The sequence below is a fragment of the Dromiciops gliroides genome, chromosome 3 (genome assembly GCF_019393635.1).
Source record: "Dromiciops gliroides isolate mDroGli1 chromosome 3, mDroGli1.pri, whole genome shotgun sequence".
Classification (NCBI taxonomy): Eukaryota; Metazoa; Chordata; class Mammalia; order Microbiotheria; family Microbiotheriidae; genus Dromiciops; species Dromiciops gliroides.
In genome coordinates, this window is record NC_057863.1 from 506,280,049 (window position 1) to 506,287,178 (window position 7,130).

The following is a 7,130-nucleotide window of genomic DNA, read 5'->3' on the forward strand; positions in this document are numbered from 1 at the left end:
ATAAGGCATTACATGGAATAAATGATCTCTCCCAATTAGAGCAAGTTATCTGATCTCATCTAAGAGTCCTAGATCTCACTCAGGGGAAAATTCACATGTGTTTAGGATGGTATGCTGGGTTGGGGACATGACTGAGGTGCTAGCTCTTCTCCACTTCAGCTTTCTTCAAGTTATTATCTATCTTTAGGGACCCCAACCTGAAGAGAATCTGGAACCATGTGTTTTCTCTCTTCAAGTTGGAAGACAGAAGACCAAGATCTTTTTCAAACTCTTGCCAACTCTGCCACTTCCCCCCTCCCTCTCCTCTGGAAATGGAGTATTGAGTAGTCAATCTCCACAAATAAGGACTCTTGAGTCTGTGAGAAAATAATGGGATTTGGCAGATACTCAAAGGCTCACCTGGAGATTAATCTAAACTGATTGGATTAAGTGAAAGTGATTGACTTTGCTGATTAGCCTACTTCAAATTAATTAGATTGTAACCACACCTGGCCTGCCCTTAAGACGGTATTGTTCTCAGAAGCTAAGGACTTTGAACTCAACTAGAGACCACCTTCAAGTCCAGTGAACCAATGGATTTGGATGACACGTGCCAATCAGCTTGAAGCAGTGTGTAAGGACTGCCTCTGCTCCATACCTATAAAAAGCTTGCACACTCAGTTTGAGAGAGTTCATGGTTGAAGCAGGCTTATGGCAGAGGACTTGAGGAAGAACCAGACCAGGCTGGAACTCTAGGCTAGACATGCCTTTTCTTAACTCCACATGTTCTCTTTTTTCTAATACTTAGTATGCTTTAATAAATGCTTAATGCCCAAAGACTGGTGGTAAAGCTTCTAATTTAAGGGGATCACACATTAGTTTTTTTAGATACTATATTTAGATTTTAAACATCACAAGGCCCTGGTGATTAAATTCCACCATAACACTTTTCAGAAATTTACAAGTCAACTTATTTGAGCAAATATTAATATATAGTACTGTTCTAAAGATAGAAATGAATGAATGAGTGAAAAATTATTTTTTAAGTGAATACTATGTGCCAGTGACTATGCTAAATGCTGAGGTCACAAATACATAAAGCAAGTCTTTAGAATTTATATTCTAAAGAGGGAAGACAATATAGGAAGGATGGCAAGGGAGGATCCCTTTGGGCCAGGAAATCATAGTGATTGTGGGTGGAGTGATAGGCCAACTGATTCAAAATTCTTTCTAGCAATCATGATGGTTCTGATTATTATTCTCAGAGGTAGAGATGAAATTTGTGTGTGTGTGTGTGTGTGTGAGTGAGTGTGAATGTATCTGGGTGGGGACCAGAATTGCTGTATGGCAAGAAGATGGTAGATTGCATTGAGATGGGTCTTTGAATAGCCACAAATGATGAACTCTTACCTTTTAGAAGTCCAGGACCCAAAAGCAGAAAGTGGAGGATAGGTCAGGGTCTGAGTGAAAGGTAAAGAATGAATCAAAGCACCATTTCAGGAAAATGGATGGCTAGAGATACAAAAATGGAATGATCCTTTCCCTCAAGGATCTTACATTCATAGCAATACAGTATTAATTATATAATAATAACAGAATTTTCACTAATGGAAAGTCATTTTATTGTGAGGGATTGCTTCAGATTTTGTGTGGACTAGCTACTGCAGTATGACAGTCTGTTCCCTTTAAAAGCTTGTATTAGGAAATAGATATCTAGTGCAGTGGTTCTCAAACTTTTTGGTCTTAGGACTTTCATCCTGCTAAATATTTAGTACTCTTAAAAAAAACCCAACCCTTTCATTTATGTGAGTTATCTATCTATGTCTACCACAATAGACATTTAAATGTCTTAGTATTATTATGAAAATATCATAAAATAATTTAAAAAATCACAAACCCCATGGAAAGTGAGTGGCTGTTTTTCATTTGTCTTTTTATTCCCAGTTACTAATACAATGTGCTACATTTAGTGTGTACTCACTAAATGTTTGATAAATTGTATAGAATTGATCACAGGAACCAGTATTTAAGCTACTGTGCTGAGGACAAAAAATGAATGACTGAATGAGTAAAAAAATATTTATTATAATGATTATTATTATTTATTATAATATAATAATTATTATTAATTGCAATTTTCAGTCATGGAAAGTCACTTCTTTGCAAGGAATCCATTCAGATTTTGTGAAGACTGACTACTGTAGTGTGACAATCTGTTATTCCCTTTAAAAATGTGTACTGAGAAATACAGATTAACAGCAGTGGTTCTCAAGTATTTTTTCTCAAGACTCCTTTATCCTGGTAAACATTGAGTGCCCTAAGAAACTTTTATTTGGTGTGTTATATGTATATTTACTATATTAGAAATAAAAGAAATCTTTGTGTTATTATGAAAATAGTTTTGTCCTCATGGGCCCCATGAAAGGGTCTTGAAGACTTCTAGGTATTCTTGTACCACGCTTTATTTTTTTTTTTGGTGAGGCAATGAGGGTTAAGTGACTTGCTCAGAGTCACACATCTAGTAAGCGTTAAGTGTCTGAGGTCAGATTTGAACACAGATCTTCTTCCCGAATCCACGGCTGGTGCTTTATCCACTGTGTCACCTAGCTGACCCCTCTTGTACCACACTTTGAGAGCCACTGATCCAAAGCAAAATACCAGAATTGTTGAGGGGGAAAATTTTCTGTGTTATATTTAGAGTAAGTTCTATTAGAATTAAAAGTGTATTCTATCTATCTATCTATCTATCTATCTATCTATCTATCTATCTATCTATCTATCTATCTATCTATCTATCATCTATCTAACCTATCTCTGTCTATATGTGCATATTATACATAACATCAATATTACTACTACCACAATGTTTCTGTCTCCACACTCAAATGTATCTATATTTTAAATTTATATACTTGTGTGTATAGTATTTTATATATTAGGTAATTTCAAGGAGAGAGGTACAACAGAGTTACAATATGAAATAAGAGAGAAGTTAAAGGCACTGAAGGAAATGAAAAATTTTATATATTCTAAAAAGCAACCTAAATAATACTTTCTTGATGAATATCTTTCTACATGCAAAGTTGCAAATCATGACAAATTTTGTTCCTCAAAATAATAAAGAAGCAATTCAAAGATGCATTTCTATTGTGAAGCATAACAGAATATAACATAGGGTTTTAAGGACTCTGGGATGAGACCCAAACATTTGAAAATTACTAAAATAAACAGATAAAAAACTTGGTACATTCTTGGAATGAACAGCTTTTAGAATAGGCTTAATTTCTTTACCTTTCTGTAAGTACATATGCAATAAAGTTTAATCTATGGTTTATGTCCTAGTTTCATAACTATAATATTCTATTTAATTTCAAATAAAACTATAAATTTGAGGCATAAGCTTTATGTTTATTATATTGCCCCAATTTTCCCCCACATTAATGGTTTTATAGGTTATAATATTACCTGCTAATCATGTATCATAACACATTCAGTTACTCATCATATTGGAAAATTAGACAACACATAACTTAAGAGCAGGTATTGTGATTAGATTTATCTAGACAAGAAAAAATTGAAATTATTTATGAAGAAATTCGAAAAGCAATTCCAAAATGAATCAAGCTTTGAAGTCACCTTCTGCCCTCCTCAGGCAAGAGAAGATGAAGAAAGAAATGGACACCATACTTCAGAGTTTGTTATCTATTCTCCCAACTAGAAAATTAGTCAACAACCTCTCATTCTGGCCTTTGAAAGTACAGGTGGTGTCAGAGCCAAGGGCTTAGGAAGCTGTCCTAGAGTCTACTGAACCTCAACACGCCTATCAAATATCTTACACTAGCTGCTATTCCATCTCTTCCTTGTACCAAACACACATTACCACATTCAGTACTTTCTGATGTGGCTCCAACCATTCCTGCATATGTCACATCCTCTGTCCCAGAGATTACACTCCTGAGGCAGTGCTTGACTCAGAATTCATGACAGTCTTAATCCTTTCCACTACATAAGCATAGTTTAGGTTATTTAAGATATCAGAGCAAGAGCAAAATGTTGGTCTCACAGTTAAACCTTGAGAGAAATGTCACACACAAATATAGAAAACATTCATGAAAATAGATAGCCCAGAGTATAATGGCAGTGAGGTGTACTTTTAAAGAAGACATGATGAAAGGTAATTTACAAATTTTAAACTATTGGGCCTGGAAAACCTTTTTTTGTAATTAAATTCTCTATTAATAATCAGGGCTTTCTCCATTTCTCACAGAGGCTTCCCATGTAACAAATAACACTTTTTAAAGAAAAAGAAGAGGGAGGATAAAAATGATCAAACCCAATCAATACATTAAAAAAAATCTAAAAATATCTGCCATTTTCACACCTGTGCCAAAGTCAGCTTTAAAACATCCAGTGTAGGGGGCAGCTAGGTGGCGCAGTGGATAGAGCACCAGCCCTGGAGTCAGGAGGACCTGAGTTCAAATCCGGCCTCAGACACTTAACACTTACTAGCTGTGTGACCCTGGGCAAGTCACTTAACCCCAATTGCCTCACTAAAAAAAAATAAATAAATAAAAAATAAAACATCCAGTGTAGGGGGCAGCTAGGTGACTCAGTGGATAAAGCACTGGCCCTGGATTTAGGAGGATATGAGTTCAAATCTGACCTCAGACAATTGACACTTACTAACTGTGTGACCCTGGGCAAGTCACTTAATCCTCATTGCCCCACAAAAAGACCAAAAACAAAACATCCAGTGTAGCAGAATTCTCTAACAACTCATGCTCTTGTAGCTGCTATTGGTGCTGTGCTTTATTCAGGGCAAGAAGAAAAATAATGTCTGTTAGAAACACTCCTCCTTACCATTATGAGGCCAACTATTATGGTGTTAGAGGATGGATCCTTAATACCTCCTTTACACATCCATTCGCACTGAAGGTTGTAATTGTGTTTCCCTCCATCTAATTCCTTTGTCTAGATGACTACTTGATGTTTTGGAGAAGAAAATAGGCCAAGAATCAAGAGACTTGGAAGCAAGAGCTGGTTTTGTTCTTGACCTGTTCTGTGACTATGAGCAAATAATTTATGTTTTTTAAAGGCAGTATCTTCAGCGGAAGAACAAGAACTTGAACTTGTAAACCATTAAATGCTCTTCTAGCTTTAGCATTCTCAGTAACAATCATCCTATGAAACCTTTGAGATTTAACTGCTAGCTACAGGAATCACTGGCCCACAGAGGGGCATCTGGGAAAACTGAATATACATAGAGAAATCTAAAATAGCAAAGCAACTCTTTAAATATCAGGAGCAGGTCAAGCTATGCTTGAATTTTACAGCCCAGCTGGAATGCAAGTCAAAAAGGATAAATGCGGAAAGAGAAATGTATCTGACTAGTTTGAGAAATGTCCCCAAAGTAGCTCTAATTTAGTCTTCTAATGAATTATAGGTGTGGGGCATAGTGTCTGTTTTATACTAATCTCTCTCTCTCTCTCTCTCTCTCTCTCTCTCTCTCTCTCTCTCTCTCTCTCTCTCTCTCTCTCTCTCTCTCTCCTTCATTCTCTCCCCTCTCCATCTCTCTCCCACTCCCTGCCTTCCCCTGCTCAGCATGCACTAAACCTATTAAGCCATTTTTCTAGGATTTCTCCTTTCACTGGAGTATTCTAGCTATCACTTTGTTTAAAGAAATTTCGACATCTTTATTTCTAAGACCGTAGATGAGGGGGTTTAGCATGGGCACAATGATAGTGTAAAACACAGAGGACACTTTCCCGTGATCCATGGAGCTGAATGAAGATGGCTGCAGGTACATGAATGCAAGGGAGCCAAAGAAGACACCAACTGCTGCAATATGGGAGCTGCAGGTGTTAAAGGCTTTTGATCTGCCTTCAGTGGAGTGAATTTTCAAAATGCTAGCAATGATTAAAACATAAGAGCAAATAATGATCAGGAATGGGCAAAGGATATTAAACGCACTGGAGGCCAGAGCCAACACTTCATTGACATGGGTGCTAGAACAAGAGAGTTCCAAGAGTGGAAGAAGATCACAGAAGTAATGATTAATGACATTTTCCTTACAGAATAGTACTTGAAGCAAGCAGCCTATGTGAGCTATGGTCCAAACCAAACCCAATGCATACGCCCCACCCACCAACCATGAGCACACCTGATAGGACATAATAAGACTATAACGGAGGGGATGACAAATAGCAACATAACGGTCATATGCCATCACACCCAGGATCTGACATTCAGAAATGGCAAAAAACCCAAAAGAATAGAACTGAGTCATTCAGTCAGAATAAGATATGGTGTTCTTCTCTGACACAAAGTTCATTAGCATTTTGGGTGTGATGACAGTTGATTGACAGAGATCAATGAAGGACAAATTGCAGAGAAAAAAATACATTGGGTTGTGAAAATGAGAACTCAGCCCAATAAGTATAATCATGCCCAAGTTCCCCATCACAGTGATTAAATAAATTGCTAGGAACAGGAAGAAGAGTGGCAGGTGGCGCTCAGGATGGTCTGTTAGTCCTATGAGGATGAATTCAGTCACTAGTGAATAATTTCCTTTCTCCATTCTTTTTGAATGTAGAGTAAAAAAAGATATAATCTGTTGACAAGAGGGGAAAAGGGGGTTCTCATTATTGCCAGTCTTTAGTGAGACCTCAGGAAGAACAGTGAAATTATAATAGAAATTGTTTTCCTATCCTTTTAAAATTTTTGTTTTGTTTTGTTTTGTTTGTTTGTTTTTGCAGGGCAATAAGGGTTAATTGACTTGCCCAGGGTCACATAGCTAGCAAGTGTCAAGTGTCTGAGGTTGGATTTGAACTCAGGTCCTGCTGAATCCAGGGCTGGTGCTTTATCCACTGTGCCACCTAGCTGCCCCCTATAAATTTTTTTGTTTCTTTTGTCTCTGCCTATTTTCCTTCCATCAACTGAAGACTGTCAGCCTACCAAGTATATAAGGCATGTAAACCAGACTTCTGTAAAGAGCCATGCTTGAACTTCTCTCTCACATCCAATAATAATAATGTTGACCCATACAACTAAAATAGAATGTATGTGAAAATATTTAAGTAGGTATCATATATATATATGTAAATACATATATATATATATAAATTTTAAAGAACATTATGGCTTAAGTTCAC

At 36.8% G+C, this 7,130-nt stretch overlaps 1 pseudogene; it reads right to left on the minus strand.

The window, feature by feature from the left end:
* Nucleotides 1-5,623: 5,623 nt before the first annotated feature.
* Nucleotides 5,624-6,556, minus strand: LOC122748854 (annotated as a pseudogene).
* Nucleotides 6,557-7,130: the final 574 nt, after the last annotated feature.